Consider the following 12,411-nt stretch of genomic DNA (forward strand, 5'->3'; position numbering starts at 1 on the left):
TTAGTCTAATAGGAGTTGCTTTGTATGTAACCTGCTGTCTTTCTCTTGCTGCTTTTAGGATTCTGTCTTTGTCTTTAACCTTTGCCATTTTTACTATGATGTGTCTTGGTGTGGACCTGTTTGGGATCAGCTTGTTTGGAACTCTCTGCACTTCCTGGGTTTGTATGTCAATTTTCTTCACCAGGGTAGGGAAGTTCTCAGTCATTATTTCCTCAAATACATTCTTTTTTTTTTTAATATTTTTATTGGGGAATTGGGGGGATGGGAACAGTGCTGGGGAATTGGGGGGAAAGGGAACAGACAAGTTGCTGTCGTTTTGTTCCTCAGTCTAGCTGTGGAGGACGTTGCCCCACTGGCCCAAATTGGCACCATCATTACGCTCTTCCTGGGCGAGGCAGATCATTCACTGGCTGCTGGCTACATATGGTAGCCCATGGCAACCCACTGCCACAAGCGGCTACAGCCTACACTGTCGCCGGCGACCCACGGAAGCCCAGCTCCAGGTCGAGCTGCCGTTCAGCATCTTAGCCGTAGAGGGCAGTGTCACTGGCCCTCACATGTGGGATGCGAACCCTGGCCCTGTGGCATCCCAAGCCAGCTCTCAACCAACGCACCACTCAGCCGGCCCCTCAAATACATTCTTGAACCCTTGCTTCTTCTCTTCTCCTTCTGGTATTCCTATGATGCAAATGTTGTTGCGCTTGATGTTGTCCCACAGGTCTCTTAAACTGTTTTCATTGTTTGTTATTCTTTTTTCTTTTTGTTGTTTCAACTGGGTGGTTTCTGTTATTTTGTCTTCTAAATCACTGATCCGATCCTCTGCTTCATCTAATCTACTGGTGATTACTTTGACGGTGTTATTCATTTCAGTTATTGTATTCTTTATTTCTAACTGGTTTTTTTTAAATGATTTCTGTATCCTTCTTTATGTCCTCCCTAAGTTCCTTAAACATTCTTATCATCAGTGTTCTAAACTCTGTCTCTGAAAGGTTGGATACCTCTGTTTCATTTAGTTCCATTTCTTGAGGTTTCTTCTGATCTTTTACTTGGGACATGTTTCTGTGTTTCTTCATTGTGGTTGTCACTCTGATTACTTGGATGTATTAGATCGCCTAGAAAGAAAAATAAAAGAAAAAGAAAAAAGAGAAAAAGAGGAAAAAAAAAAAAGGAAAAAGAAAAAAACCAAAAAAAAGTGGGGGAGGGGCTCTCCACCTACTTTAATCTGCAGCCCACTTGCTCAGCAATAGAGACACTCTGGGCAACTCAGCACCAGCTGTTGAGGGGAAGGGCTCAGTGCGTCATGGGCTGACCTCCCTCTAGACTTGCAGTGAGCTTCCCACAATTTGTTGCTGTGTGCTCTGGAACTGTGCTCACCACCAAAAATCCTCACAGGTTGTTGCAGGCTATCTGCTGCTGCAAAAACACCCTCTGTGGCCTGCGGAGGTAGGGGCCAGGCATCCCTGGCAAGACATCTCTAGGTGGGCGGGGCAGGGCCCCAAGGCACCACAGGATGTGGTCAGTGGCCCCCACCAAGTCAGAGCAGCATGCACTCCTGCATCGGCAGCCAACCCACACAAACTCGCCTGGAAAGCCCCGGCTGAATTACGCAGGTGCACAGCTTGCGGCCCTACACTCCCAGGAAAAGTCCATCTCAGCCTGTCCCAATCAGCCGCTCGAAGATCAGGCTGAGCAGCCCGACCGCCAATCGCCACCCAGGCAACTCTGCACATGTAGTGCAGAAATCGGGGACCTAAGGCGAGTAGTGAACTTCCAGGTCTCAATAAGCAGTCTGTTGGAGTCGGAGCGCGCTTGCCCGGCGTTTCCCTGGCTATGCAGCAGAAGCAGTGTGGAGCATGGGAATCCAAAGCCACATGTGCATGCAAGCACGCACACATGCACTCCTACGCCAATTCCAGCAGACCAGTGCAGTCCCATACCTGAGCCTTTGTGGGAGGACCCAGCCCTGAAAAATGGCACTCTCCTGTGCACTACTCATGTGCAAGCTCCACACCGGGGGGGTGGGGGGACAATGGTCCCAAAAACCTCCAGCTCACATGACAAAGGCACTCAGCTCAGTCCTTCCTGCAGGCTCCTGGGCCCTGCTCATAGAGCTACTCCCTCCACCAGGAACCGGGTGAGTGCTCACCAGTGAGTGAATCGGTTTGCTGGCTCCACTGGTTCTCCAGCTGCCCTCAGCCTCACCGAGTTGAGCAAAGAGAGTCCTCACTGTTTTCTACTTCCAGCTATTGTAGAACTCCTCTTCCTAGCAAAGTAACTTTGGGCTGGTGAGTACGGTGTGGGGCCGGAGGGTCTCTCCCCCAACCGGAGAAGCCTCCCCACCGCTGAGGTGTCCCTCACGGGGTTTGCCTTCTCTCGTCTCCGCCCCTCTTACCAGACTCGACATGGCCTCCTCTTTAAGTCCTTTGTTCAGAGGTTCTGCTCATCTAGTGTCCAGGGAACTTCCGAGGTTGAATATCTTATAAATTATTTATAATTTTGGTGTGATCCTGGGAGGCAGTCGGCATAGCATCTGTGTATTCCGCCATCTTATCGGAAGTCTCAGCTAGTTGTATATTATTTTTAACATTATGTTTTTTTAGATTGTTCAATCAACTATTGTATCCCCCCTTTTAAATATTTAAGTTTAGGAGTCACGCTTAGAAAATTCTTCTTCACCCCCTAGATTACATAAATATTTACTTCTAAATTAAAAATGTTCTAGTTTCACAAAGCTTTTTTATTAATGTAGTGTATTTCATAGAGCTTAAAAGTGGAATAGAATTTATTGGCTCCTAACACGAAGTGCAGTCCCTGGCTGCTCTGCGGAGGCATGTAGTGGGGCAGGGTTCCAAGGAGGTTGGGTGCAGGAATTCTGCCATCAGGCCTGGGGAGGGGCTGAAGGCCCCTAGGTTCTGTGCACAGACTGGCCCCTATGTTGTTGTTCACAGAGGGTGCTTCCCCCAGCCCTGCACTGGGCCTGCTCTGCCCTCTCTTCCCTTTCTCCTGAAGTTGTCCTGCTGGCTCCCAGGACACAGGGCAGCAGAGCAGTGTGCTGGCTCAGGGGTAGGGACAGGGCTCTATGTGTACCTGACCACGGCCTCCACAGCATGGGCACAGCTTTCTCAGGGTTCTGGCACTGACTGGTGGGCTCCTTCCTAGACCCCGGACAGGCACAGAGTCAGCTCTACCATTCTCTCCCTCTCTGCTTCCTGACTTGCAGGTCTCCTTGAGACCTCTCCGTCCCCTTCTTTTTGTCCTGTGTATTACAGAAGACTACCACCCTGCCCCCTGTCCTTCATCCTTCATTCTTATTTGAGCAGTGTTTTGAGAAGGAGAGGCAATAAATGAGTGAGATTGATTTGCCAATTTTTACCAGGAGTCTCATGTATTTTTATCATTACATTTAAAAAATCCATCTATTATTAATTTTGGCTGTGGTATGATATAGGGATGTAGCTTTTATCTTTTTATGTGATTTCAATTTTTTCATTATTTCTTATTGAATAGTCTGTCTAGTGATTTAGAGATGCCAGTTTTGTATTATACCAAATTACCGTATTCATTTGGGCTGAACTTCTGATCTGTTGCTTTTGCTCTACTGTTCCATTTATTCTTCTCCACTGCCACCCAGGTTTAATTATAGTAACTTTAAAATTTTATGATAGGGAAAATTTCTTCTTACTCTTATATTATTAAATTACAAATTATTTTTCAATGAGAAAATAATTATGATCTTTACAGTCACTATTTACCCAGATTTCCCAGAGCTTTTGACTTGCCAAAACCATTTTTAAAAAAATGATGCAGTTGGGGGCGGCCGGGTGGGTCAGTTGGTTAGAGCACAAGTTCTGAGCAACAGGGTTGCCAGTTTGATTCCCACATGGGCCAGTGAGCTGCACATGAGCTGAGCTGTGGATGGGCGGCTGGATGGCTCAGCTGGTGAGAGTGCATGCTCTTAGCAACGAGGTTGCTGGTTCGACTCTCACATGGGATGGTGGGCTGTGCTCCCTGCAACTAGATTGAAAAAGTGGTGACTGGACTTGGAGCTGAGCTTGTGCCCTCCACAACTAAGATTGAAGGACAACAACTTGACTTGGAACTGATGGGTCCTGGAAAAACACTATGCTCCCCTTCCCCAGTTCCCCAACACTGTTCCCTTCCCCAATGATGCAGTTGTCATTTTTTCTTTTGCTTACTTATCCTTCCTGAATTTTCCAAACCTAAGGCACCAGTTCCAAAATTAAATTTCCAAAAAGTTATATTGTAGAAAAGAAATCCTCTGGAATGGTTTTTTTTTTATGTGTATGGCTCACTTGTAACCCTACTTTCTGTTCCCTTCACGTCAGAGTGGCACAGTATTATCTATTATGGGGAACACAGCTTGTGGATACACCCCAAGTTGAAAAACAAAAACACAACAATATAAGGGAGTGACTCCTGAGACCAGAATTCTCCCTGTATTCTGGGGCAGGTGGCCCTCAGCAATCTGAGAGAAGACAGCTGTATGTCCCCAGGTGTGAATGGCTTGTACCTGCTCGGGAATGGCTGCCTCATGGCAGTTGGCCTCTGTCACCTTTCATTTGCTCCTTCCTTGTTTTCTCACCACTTTTCTATTCTCATGTCTTGGATCTTTCCTATTTCCTTGGAGTATCCCTATTTTTCTTTAAAGTCTAGGCCTTGTTATGGCTTCCAAATCTTTATAGATCATCATACTCCTCTTAAAATATATGTAGTTCACATTTTTATCCCTTTTAATAGACTATCTTCACTTTCCTTGTTGGCTACTTCAAAACCTCACACTCTGGCTGTTGTGTCTCGATTTGACATCAGAGTCATCAAAGCGCCCCATGCCGTCCCCATTCATGACTGAGGTCTGCAAGTGCCTGAGGGATTGTCTGAGGTGGTGCTGGGTGATACCAGCATTGCAACCACGGGCTCACACTCTGCTCCACTGACCCTGCCCCGCCTGGACCTTCCTTACCCACTTATGTTTGTGAGTGCTGCCATGTTAAGGCCACTGCTGTGGGTATTTGGCAGTATCCCGAGTGCCAGGAGCTGGATGCAGCTTACCATGTGCCGGGCTCTGTGCTAAGTATTTTCTAGATAATCCAGTGAATGCTCACGACTGCTTAATGAGATAGATACCTTACTACTCTCATTTTGTTGATGAAGAAACTAAGACTCGGGAGGGTTGCATTGTCTGGGGTTTTTGTTTTAAAGATTTTTATTGGGGAATTGGGGATGGGAACACCACTGGAGAATTGGGGAAAGGGGAACAGACAAGTTGCTGTCCTTTTGTTCTTCAGTCTAGTTGTGGAGGACGTTGCTTCACTGGCCCAAGTTGGCACCATCACTGCGCTCTTCCTGGGCGAGACAGATCAGTCTCTGGCTTCTGGACAGCCACTCACTGCAGCTGCTGGCCGCTCACGCTGGCTGCTGGCTATATACAGTAGCCCATGGCAACTCACTGACACACGGGCTGCAGCCTACTCCGTTGCCGGCAACTCACGGCAGCCCAGCTCCAGGTTGAGCTGTTGTTCAGCATCTTAGCTGTAGAAGACAGTGTCACTGGCCCTCATATGTGGGATCTGAACCGGGGCCCTCTGGCATCCCAAGCCAGCTCTTAACCAGCGCGCCACTCGGCCGGCCCTGTCTGGGGTTCTATAGCTAGAATGTGGCAGAGCCAGGACTGGGCCAGGAGTCTGTTGAGCTTGACTGCCAGCCTGCTATGCTGCTTCTCTTATATGTTTAGAAGCCTCAGGATTGAGAAAGGCCTCTTCCTTGAGTGAGTCCTTGAGCTGGGCCTTGTAGAAAGGCCACCACTAGCAGTCAGAGAATGAGGATGTGAAGGGGTGGTATATGGTCAGGACTCGGAGGCTCTGGCTGACTGACGGGAGAGGGAGAGGGCTGAGATGGAGGGGGCTAGTAGGGGCCCCTTTGCATGTGTCAGCACCTTGACCGGAGTCCATATCTTTCTCCACACTCTGGTCTGAAGTCCCCACCTCCAGCCTTGAAGCAGGACATATAGGCACAGGTCCTCCTTCAAACTCAGAACACCTCTCTGCACCTGGTGAGCTAGGTCATTTCAGAGGAGAAGATGACTAAATTAGGTTGGCTTTTGTACCTCTTTGGCATGGAGTGGAGTGTGGGAAGCCATCCAGTGTTGCTTTTCCTGGCTGGCTGTGGGACTGTAGAAGACAGCAAGCAGTGGGAGATCTTGCACTCGTGTTTGTTTTGTCTCTTGGTGACCTTCCCCGCCTGCCACTTTTGATCCATCACCTTCTCCCTGATGCCCTCAGCCAAGGGCTCTTGAAAGTGGCTTCCTTTCCTCAGTTATGACACTCCCTTGCATTCCTTGAGTCCCTATTTCTGTTGCTGCGTGAATGCTCCCCTCCCCATTCCTCTCTGCAGAGCCTTTTACACTTCACATTATCCTGTCTCTGACTTCTTGCTTTGTTGGAGGAGAGGGTTGCATTCCTGAGACCTTTGGACTCTTTCAAACCTCATACTGGCCTCCAGTGCCTTTATTTGAGGATGTACCAGTGTGTATGTCTCCAAGAACACAGATCCTGCCTCATGTTATGAAAAGTGAATAGGGCCAGCAGTCAACACACACAGAGGGTGCCAAAAAAATGTATGCACCTTTTAAGAAAGGAAAACTATTAAAATTGTAATACTCAGTATATCCTGACAACAAAAGATGAATAGAAGTCACGTTTGACTTCTGCAATTACAAGAGGTGCTCAAAGTGATTACCATCAGCTTCCAGACACTTCTGATTACAGTGAACTACTGCTTGAGCAACGTTGACCAAAGTGTTCGCTTGTCTACCCCCGGTATTTCTAGGATGAGTGAATGTTGTTAGTTGTTCCCTGTCCAGCCCAGAGGCAGCCTCTGTAGAGGTCATCTTAGGTGTTGCCTCTGGAGTCAAGCCATTTGAATTTGACTTCCCACTTTACCATTTGCTAACTCTGCAGTTTTGGATCACTTGTTGAATTTGTGCTTCACTTTCCTCATCTGTAGAATGGGGATAACAGTAATCCTGCCTCACAAGGTATAACTGAGATGCTACTTAATATTGCTTAGAACTGTCTGCCACGTAAAATGTTCACTATTTTCCATCTAAAAATTGTTCACTATTTTCATGCATCACCTATTCTTAGGAATTTTCCATTGGTATTTTAATGGCAGATGACCCAGAGAAACTCCTAGCATCAGTATGACTCCATGAGAAGTTTTGCTCCCAAGTGTTACTTTTCTGCCCCCATTAGCCTGGGGATGTGTTTTGCTGCAGTTTTACTGTGGAAGGGAGAGTGGCTGCAGGGGAAGAATTGTCTTGTTTCCTCTCTGTTGTGGTGATTCAGGGGACAGGCTTCTCCATACCATTCATTCACTTATGCATGCATGCATTCAACAGACATTTTTTAGTACTCATCATATGCTGGGCTCCATGCTGGGAGAACATTGTGTCCATGAAGCTCGTAGTCTAGTTACTCTGTGAACTTTTGCTGTTGTTGTTGATGTTTTGTTTATATGTCTCTTGAGCATAGACGAGCTTCTCATTTCTCTTAGCAGATTTCTCTCCATCATATGTCTTTGTGAAGGTTAGGTCATGACTGAGAGGCCTCACGAAGTGTCCTCCTGGTGAACTCACCATCTTAGCTTGTGCTTATTTTTAGTCTCTGCCTTTGCTTCTCCTACCAGCTGGGACCCTCCTCTTGCCAGAAGATGTCCCCAAGGTGATTGCCATCCTGCATTCACTGTCCTCTGCCCAGCTGTTGGGATGACCTTGTGCCCTGTCTGTGACATTCCTGATGCTGCCCACTGTCTTGGGCATGGCTGCCTGCAGGACACCAATGTCTGGCTTGCAGGTGAGAGGTCTGTGCCCAGCGTCAGCCTCCCGACACCACCTGGACTGGAAGCTCAGCCAGGTTGCTTGCTTCTGGGTGCCACTCTTCTCTGCCTGAGTGTACATAGCTCCTACAGTTACATGGCCCAGATGTAACTTAATCTCTGGGACTCATATCCCAGCAGTTTGTAACTTTTTGAGGACATGGGCTATGACTTCTGCTGTAATACCATCCTGGATCACAGCATACTAGATACTTTAAGTCCCTATCACTCAAACAACTGAAAGCATGAATTAACTTCTCTTGTGGCTCAATTGGCTTCAGCCTTCCCTGGGGACACCCTTACTTTTATGGCAAAATTAGAAAAAACCCCATATAAAAATGAAGACCTTGACCTGAGCACTGTAGTCTTATTTCCAAAATATTCTTCTGCTGTGAAGTCCAAAATAATGGGTTAATTTCAAACCGCTTTTCATCTGAATGATGGGTTGAATGAATCTAATTTACATGCTTTTTATTTTATGTAAATTGATTAAAATGAGGCTAAAATTTCAGGGTCCTATATCTTTCTCTGTGAATCTATTATAATCTCTTTCTGGTAAGGTAAAACTAATTCAAGTTTTAAAAAAATAACAAAAGCAACAGACCTTTAGACCCCTGCTTGATTTTGTTCATCTTCAACCGTATTTGCTTTCAACTTGGCTACTGCTGTATACTGAATTCTGTCCCTTCCAAAATGCATATGTTGAAGCCCTAATCCTCAGTGTGATGGTATCTGGAGGTGAGGCTTTTGGGAGATGATTAGGCTTAAGTGAAGTCGTGAGGGGAGGGCCTTCATGGTGAGATTAGTGACTTCATGAGAAGAGATACTAGAGAGCTTGCTTGCACTCTCTCTCTCCCCACCCTGTGAGGACACAGCAAGAAGGTGGCTGCCTACAAATGAGAAAGAGAGCTCTTAACAGAATCTGACCTTGCCGACACCTTTTACCTTGGACTTCTTGTTTCCACAACTGTGAAAAAATAAATGTCTGTTGTTTAAGCCACCCAATCTATGATATTTTGTTATGGCAGCCCAAGCAGACTAAGACAGCTACTAAAGAATTGAAGGTGCCGTTCTCAAGAACTCTCCACAATCAGTGTTGGGTAATGTGTATGGCTGTTTCCCACAGATCCAACAATCTCTTGCTTCCCACTGTCTTTGGGAGAGGGCTTCTGACTCAGTCAACAGGATCACCCACTTTTGCAGAAAGGTGTCTAGGACTCTCAGTTTGATACAGATGCTGGAGCAGCCAGAAGTGTCTAGAAGAGTTAGCAACCTTATACGAGGATCTCAAAGGAAGATACATAAAAATTTATTAAATTAAATCCTTTAATATTCAACTTCTTAATTAAAAAAGATTATAATAGCCTTAAGGAGGAGCCTTAAAAAGCAGCTGAGCTTTTTGTCTCATTATTACAGAACAACTTAGATCATCTGCCCAAAGCATCTTTGTTGGCAGGTGAGCTTCCTCGTCTTTATGGTACTGGTATAGAATTGCTCCCAGCAGGTGCATGCACCTTGCTACCTGCAGATTCTCAATCCTTGGGGGGACAGATCCATTCAAGATCAAAATTGGCAGAGGAGATGAACATGTGTTCTGGTCCATACAACTGGGTGTTAACACTAGCCCTTTACATTCTCTGGCCAAGGCTCTCTCCTCTGAGGCCTGTACTGCAGACACAATATGTGCTGGCACCTGATGGCTGTGGGTCCTGAACCCTGGACTTGAAGTATCCTTGGTCCTGTCTTCGGGCTCCCTGAGGCCCAACTCTCACATGGAAGAAATTCCAGGCAGGCTCTTTAGTTTGTAAAATCATGTTAGTTTCTTTCTAGCTATAAAAATGAAATAGACCCATGGCACTAAGTGTGGAAAGTTTAAACAAATAAGAATACAATTATAGTAAAATCGTTCAGTAATAACTAGTATTTACATTTAGGTTTATTTCTTTCCAATAATATTTTATATGAACATATATGTGTATACATATATAAAACATACATATACATCCATGTGAATATGCATATGAATGTGTATATATATATGACTATATTTAGATAGTTGTGACATGCTCTCCATATAACTTTATGGTTTGACTTTATAAAAGTAATACAGGAATAGAATGATAAAAAGCAATGTAAGTAGGTACAAATAAAAAGTAAGGGTCCGAACCAGTCAAACTCCACATGTGTCAGAGGGAACTACTTTTAACCGTTTGTGATTGTTAGTGCCTTCAGGGGATGAAATCACACCCACTGAAGTACTTCTGTGGATGTGATTCCACTTTAAATAACATGTCTCCATCCTCTCATCTGAAAGACATTTTAGCAATGCCTCCCCTTTCACCTTCCAATCTCTGCCAGTCACATTTTTATTTTCAAACCTTTGAATTGAGCTTTATTGCTTTAGTTCATATGCTTAAACCTTTGTTTATTAACTTTAAACAGTACCCTTTGATCTCCCACTGTGAGGAGCTTTGCACCCCACATTCCTTTTTACCGCTTCTTCTCAACCAGTTTTATCACTAGATTTTGATGGTATCAAGCACTTACACTCTGTTCTCTATCTGGAACGGAAATTTTCATGATTTGCCTGTAGAGTTCACGTTTTTGAAAACAAAAGAATTAGTGTTTGTAATACTACGATTTTTTAAAAAGATTTTTATTGGGGAATTGGGGGGATGGGAACAGTGCTGGGGAATTGGGGGAAGGGGAACAGACAAGTTGCTCTCCTTTTGTTCTTAGCTGTGGAGGGCAGTGTCACTGGTCCTCATATGTGGGATCTGAATTGGGGCCCTCTGGCGTCCCAAGCCAGTTCTTAACCATCGCGCCACTTGGCTGGCCCATGTAATACTATGATTATGTAAATGTTATTCACTATGGAAACAAATATCGTTTCATTAATGCCACTTCTTTCTGCATGAGAGGTGTAAAAGACCCCCCAAAATTGGACAGGGAAGTGAGGTAGGGAGGGGGAGCCCGCTCTACTTACATGTGACATTTGGCATAGACCTTTGGCTTCTCCTCTCTCCTAAGAAGATCCAACCTGAACTTCAGCACGTGGTGTGCTGCCACAAGACCCCCGTGTCTCTGCTCTGGGCACTTGGCACTTTGGACCTGATTTGCTCCCACAGTGGTCTTCTGGCAGCACACCTCATTGTTAGATCTCATCCACGAATTGGATCTCAATTCTCTAATTTCTTTTGTGTTTTGCTAAAGTAATTCATTAAGTGATTCCGCTAGGAAATGTCTGTGAATCACAAACTTGTTAAGTCCCTATCTTGGTTGGATTTTGACTGGGTTTAAATGGCTTATTCCACTGTCACCTAGTATCTAATGATGCTGAAATGTGTCTCATGAGAGTATGGTCATCATTCATTAGACAGTCATCTATTCGTTTCTCTAGAAGCTTTAGAGTGCTTTTTTTATCCTTGTGTTCTGAAACTTTATGATATTTTGAACTATTTGACAGGCCGTTTCGTTCTGAAGGTTCTTATCATCAGCTCTGGAAATTTTTCTTCTATTATTTCCTCTCCTCCATGTTCTCTTTCTCTCATTCTGAAAAGCTTGTTAGATGCATGTGACCTTTCTGTGTTAATCCTTAGTACTTACTAATTAAATTTTCTGTAGTTTTTATTTCTATTTTACTATATTTTGTGTGATTTCCACGACTTTTCCCTCAAGTCCTTCTATGGATTTTCTTCCCTCCCAATCAAAATTTTAACTTGTGTGAATTCTTGATCTCAGACTGCCCATTTTTTTGTAGCCTCTCACATCTCCCTGAAGAGTTACATAAAATTGTTCCAAGGTGTCTTTTCTTTCCAGAAGCCTCATTGCTGTCTCTGGGGTCACCTTTTGTGTCCTGCTGGTTTTCTGGCAATCCTCACTTGGCCATTGGCATTCTGACATTTGCAAATGAACTGTGCCATTAATAGTCAGGCTTCCTCTCAATACCAGCTCCCCACCCCCTACCCCACCAACTCAGAGGAATGACTGCACACTTCTGGCGGGGAGGGGGGGGCATGTTGATGAACAGGGTTCATTTTAGGCTCCAAGACCAGGTAGGTGAATAGATTGCCCCCAGGCCAATGCCAGAGGAGGAGGGCCTCAGTCAGATCACTCCTTTAATAATAGCACGTTTCCTCAGAGTTGGAGACCCACTCTGCTGTTCAGAGTAAAGGGCTTTAATCAGCCACTCTCAGTTCTGTTCTAGCCCTCAGTAGCTGACAGCTTACATGCCCTGTGCTCTGCCATGGCCTTCCCTTCATCATGCTTTCAGCCTGGCCTTGCTCTGATCAGCCTTGTCTATCAAGATGGGTAAAATAATTCTGCTTCCAGAGATATGCCAGTTTTTTTGGGCTGTTGTTGGTCCCCCCTTTTCCATATTTGATACTTAAACTTACTTCATGTTGTTTGTCTATACCATGCTGTTTTTTTTTTTTTTTTTTTTTTAAGCTGAGCCATCCTGCTACCTGTTGGCAGCTCAGCGGCTGCTCAGCTCGGGCTGGACTCGAACTGCTGTTG

General features: G+C 45.2%; 1 protein-coding gene across 10 annotated transcripts in view; it reads left to right on the forward strand.

Moving 5' to 3' along the window:
- The window catches only part of CALN1 (calneuron 1), a 532,500-nt gene that overhangs the window by 135,947 nt on the left and 384,142 nt on the right, over positions 1 to 12,411 (forward strand). The window contains exon 1 of one of the 10 annotated variants that reach the window (XM_019663713.1): positions 7,738 to 7,871. The exons of the other annotated variants lie outside the window; for them this stretch is intronic. The gene's annotated coding sequence lies outside the window, so the exon portion shown is untranslated. Of the gene's footprint in view, positions 1 to 7,737; positions 7,872 to 12,411 lie in introns of those variants that run through there. 10 annotated transcript variants of the gene reach the window in all.

The sequence above is a fragment of the Hipposideros armiger genome, unplaced genomic scaffold (genome assembly GCF_001890085.2).
Source record: "Hipposideros armiger isolate ML-2016 unplaced genomic scaffold, ASM189008v1 scaffold_400, whole genome shotgun sequence".
NCBI classification, from domain to species: Eukaryota; Metazoa; Chordata; class Mammalia; order Chiroptera; family Hipposideridae; genus Hipposideros; species Hipposideros armiger.